Genomic DNA, 5270 nt, shown 5'->3' on the forward strand with positions numbered 1-5270 from the left:
GCCAAGTTTTCTTTTTATTATACTAACAGAAATGTGGTAGTATAAAGGTAACAGCAATTGTTAACAAAGCTGTGAACACAGGCAAGTGGCAAGTTCAATAAATAGTAATGGAATCCTCTGATGCCTCACTTCAGCTCGTTGGTGATTTGGCAGAGTTCCACTTTTGGGACATTAAGATGTGAATTTCCAAACTCCGGTCTTCCTGTACCTATTTAAGTGCATGTTACTCTTCCACCTGACAGCTCTGACTTATACTTGAGACCAGTGATTAAAGTATCTTTACTGTGGTGAAATTCACATAAGTCACCATTGAATGGCATTTAGTACCTTCACAGTGTTGTGCAACCATCACCACTATTTAGTTCCAGAATATTTTCATCACCCTACAAAGAAACCTCAGACCTTTTGAGTAATCATTCCCCACTCCCCCTCCCCTAGCCCCTTTAAACCTCACATTTGGTGCTTGCCATGAATGAGGATAACACAGTTGCTTTTTAGTCTGAGTGTGTGCTCAGGTAGTAATTGTGTTCCGTTATAGACACATCTCTTCATCACATCACTATTACTGTGCATGACAAAACAAATGTTCTGATCTACCTGAGAATGTTTAGTTTCCAATCTTGAAATGTTCTATTCCACTAGTTATTTTTGATAAGGTGAGGTCATTTATCTTCAGTCTTTGGGGTCTGGTGCTTATGAGAAAGGTGGCATAGCATTCTGTTAGTCCTTTCCTTGGAGCTGTTGAACAAGGATATCCCCTGGCTCACACACAACCTGAAACTTGGTCAGAGCACCCTGTTTACAGCTACAAAGTGATGGGCACTGACCTAGTTTCCCCCTCTTGCCCTGGACTGGTATACTTGGTCACCTTCAGTTTCCCTTCCTTTCTGGATAGCCTCTTGGTGTCCTCTCCCATGAGAAACAGGTCCCTGGCCTTAAACAATGGATTCTGAGGATGAGCACATTTCCTCCACTTATGTCATGAACACCGTGTGGAATGAAGCCTTTTAAAGACTCCAATCCCTGACAACCACAAAATGCAATATAGGATATTGTAAGGGACACTAGACAGGGATCTAAGGACCTGAACCTTAGCCGAGGGGGCTGTGAGCTTGGGTATGACTGTACATTATGGCCCCTCTGATCCCTCTTATCTGGCAAGCAAGGGATGGGGCTACACTACAATTACAATCTCTGAGGGCCCTTTGGTTCTGAGGAATCACTCACTGTGGTGAGAGCCAGAGGATCAGGACTCGAGGTATAAAACTGCAGCTAGTGCCAAGAATCAAAAGCCTGGAGGCAGACTGTCACATTTCATTGGGTCAATTCCCTGTGTCATGTTCAATGCCCCCCACCCCAACAGGCCAAGTTTGTTGAAGCCCAGAAAGGCCTTGCCCTTCGTCTTCCCACCAATCTAGTTCCACTGTTTCCAGAAGGGTGTGTCTAATAATTTGCCCAACTGTGTTGTAATAACTGTAGTTAACATTTACACATACTACATGCCAGATACTTTATAGGCATCACTTTAAACCCTCACAAGAATCCTATGAGATGTGGATGTTCATTTTTACCTAGGAGGACACTGAGATTTATGGAGATGGGTATTTGCTCAAGGTCACCCAACTAGAAAGAGGCAGAGCTGATATTCAAACCCAAGTCTGTCTGATTCTAAAGCCAACATACCATACTGCTCAGGGAGTGTCCTGTGGTTTGCTTGATAGTTAATATACTGTTCTGTTGATGAGGATAAAATAATTGCTAAAGTTTATTTAGTGCTTTTACTGTCAGTCACCCTGCTAAGCACTTGTATTACCATACAATGTACATATGATTCTTCAAGATAGGAGGAATTCTAAGTCTCCTTTTACAGGCGAGGAAAAAAAGCCTCAGAGAGGTTACGTAAGATCTCTAACTACAAAACGGCAGAGCAGCCAGGATTTGAACCCCGATAGTTGGGCTCTAAAACCCACTCTATTAACCACAAGTAGATACGTTCTTGATATCCTGCTCCCCTTAATTATGAGAGAAAAAAGTTTTTTTTCTGCTGAAAGTTTCGTAACTAAAGTTTCCCCTTCTTCCTCCTGAGTCTTATGGTCATCACACTTAAAATTAAGTACTGAGCACTGTGCATGATAGTTTCCTCACTGAGATGCGTCAGACACTGCCCATGCCCTAAGGGGGTTCATCGTTTCTATGGCAATGCAGCATCATGAGTGATAGGTCCAGGGTGGTGATTCGTTACTAGTTGTGTGAATTTAGGCAAACCTCCTAATTTCTGAATTCATTTTCTCATCTGGAAGATGGAGGCAAGAGTGCCAGTGCTGACTGAGGATCCAACATAATGTATGTGAGGCACTTCTCAAAATGCTCAGGTGTTAAAAGTGGGCATTGTGTGGCAAACAATAGCTAGAGGCTGACTCCCATGGGCCTGTTTCTTGGGCAAAGGTGGTGGTGGGGACAGTCAGTTGGAAATATGAAGTGGTGGAGTGGTGACATGGGGTTGAGGGCCCAGCAGGAGTTCCTGCAATGTTGGCGCAGTCTGTGATTGTGTGTCTTTTTCTCAGCAGAGCTCATTGGCTCTGGTGTGGACTCTGGTTTTGCAGGCCAAATGGAATAGGAAGGGAAAAAGATAATAGGATTGAAGGAGGGATAAAAATGGTCGAAGTGATAGAGCATAGCATCTAGGGCAGATAAAGAGAGAAGAAAGGGTGGGAAAAGGCTGAGAGAAGAAACTGGAGCAGTCAGTGGACTGGAGGGCAAAGAATGAGCTCAATGACAATAAATAGGAGGACCAGGAACGGAAAGATGCGTGGTTAGGAGACCGGTGAGTCTGGATGCTGAAAGGTTCAGGGTTTACTGAAGTGGAGCAAGCACAGGTGGGAGGGCATTGGAGATGTATCGTGGTCTCTTCCTAAGGAAAAGAGCATAAGCTGTTGCCCGTCTTGAGTGAAGGCGGGACTGGCCCCTCTCTATCCCAGGCTTGTCTCCTCTGGGTCTGTCCCTTGCTGCAGTCTCAGGAAGCAGAGGGGTGACATCTTAATTCCCCACCCCACCCGCTTCCTTGGGGCCCCAAAAGATGACCAGATACTCTTTTCATTGTTTTAAGGGTTTTAACTGCTAATTTATCTAGGTAAACACAAGGGAATGTTCCCCATTCAAAAAAACGCTCATGGCTTCTTACTGACAGGTTTTGATTTCCTCCTAACACAGTAATATTAGCCCCCAAGGGGTTCTGCCCTTTGCTTTTATTACCCTGGCCCTGGGGCTCATCAAAAATCCACCACCCTCTCCCTCCCAACTCCTCCTTTAGCTGAAATGTAGTTTGACCAGGTGCCCGTATAGCCTGGTGACCCTTCCATCGTGAAAGCACAGCAGACACCTGTTTGGGCCTCCAGTGCCATCCTGTAACGACCATGTGGGGGTGTGTTAAATGGCTCAAGAACATGACACTCAGAGGTGTGTGGTGATGATCTAGAAGCGGTGACCTCTGCACACCCCAACCCCATGCCCCCCGCCCCTAACTGAACTCCTTGGGCTCAAACGAGCAGCTTCCCAAATAGGCACCGTCCACAAGGGGGAGTGAGGTTCTCCCGAAGGTCTGACGGCAGAGAGTGGCACTTGAGGACAGCAGTGTTCATCTGGGGTCTGGGGCTCCAGAAGGCACTGGGAAAGGACAGCCAACAAAACAGAGGCCATGATGATTTCTCATGGACATGCTTCAGCCTCAGTTCCCTTCCCACCCCTCACCGTGCTGGCCAAAGACAATCAATTTGCCCTTTTTAAGGCATGGGAGCATCTGTGAAATGCTATCTTAGGTCAGAACAGGTTGTTTTAATTGGATCCGAGTGCTGTTATAGGTTTGTTTGTTTTGTCTTGTGTGTTAATTCCTGTGTTCCATACAATCACAATCAACTGAGTATGTCCTTGTAAGAAAACAAGCCATTCATGTTTCTGGGTCAGTAGCATTTATCACCGTATAGCATTCCACCAGGCAGAATTAAAAGACAGGAGGCAAGTTATTTATATGCTGCTTTATTTCTGTAAGAATACACTGAAACATCAGATGATAATAGCTAATGACAAAATGTAGAAATGAGGCATCAGTTTCTCTAACCACTGCTACGAGAATGTTAATATGTACTGTCATTACATGTTCACTTTTGATATCTCATTCTACTGTGTAATATAACAATGTAGATAGAATACAGTAAGTAGGTGATCCTGCATCTCAGGTAAGCACTACATGGAAACCCGGTTCTGCCTTTGAGGATGGTGGCCTCCCCACTCCCCCTAGAGATCCAGATAAGCTCTTGAGGAATAGTCCTAAGAACCACAAGAGAAGGAACTCGGTGGACCTCTTTAACACATGGACAAAGAGCAGACAACTACTATGTTACAAGGGGTTCAACTTGTCACTGTTTGGAAATGTCACATCCATGTCAATGACAGTCCTGGTGCCTGCTCAGCTACCCCTCTAGAGTTTTATGGTTATGTCTGTAAGATGATTTCAAAACTGCAGGAACGTTTGAGGGGGCTAAAATGTTTTCATGCAAGTCTCCAAACCCATAAACTATGTTGCTATTAATTAAAACAAAAATATTATTTTTTTAAAAAAAGGACGGCTGGGTTAGTTTTGTTAAGCTTCCAGAAGTATTTGCTGTGATGACGATCCTCTGAAACAGGCTCATTTTCTCAGATCTGCCTACACTCTCCGAATCACCTGCATGTTCCACGTTTGAAAGTGGGAACTTTCAGAAAACACGCCGCATGTGGAACTCAAACATTAGTATGGGGGAAAGGTCAGTTTAGAATCACAGCTAAGTTCAAATGTTAATTTTCTGGAAATTTGTATTACTCATTCAAAAGCACAAAAGAACAGAAGGAAGGTTCTGATGAGGAAGTTAAACCATGCATTTTGCTAAGTTCTCTTTCTGCTCACAGAACAGGGTGAGCAGTGAGTTGGAGCAGCCGCTTCAACTCTTGTGTGTCGTGTGATGACACGGTGGCTCCCAGCTGAGCCATGAAGGGCATCTCAGTGGGGGCTTTATCTCTTAGGCTTCTTGCTTACATCACTAAGCGGCTAAATGGTTAGCACTTTTCTGCTCTATGATAAACATGCAGAAGAGTCAATCTAAGTGTTTTTTTTAACTGTAGCCATCACAAAATTAACTTTGCTGCAGAGCTGCTTTTTTGCTAAATCCTAATATCACTGTGTGCCCTTATTTGAGTAATACTGTAAAATGGGAGAAAAGACAGAAGGAGCAACTTTG

Source organism: Pteropus alecto, unplaced genomic scaffold (assembly GCF_000325575.1).
Source record: "Pteropus alecto unplaced genomic scaffold, ASM32557v1 scaffold577, whole genome shotgun sequence".
Taxonomy (NCBI): Eukaryota; Metazoa; Chordata; class Mammalia; order Chiroptera; family Pteropodidae; genus Pteropus; species Pteropus alecto.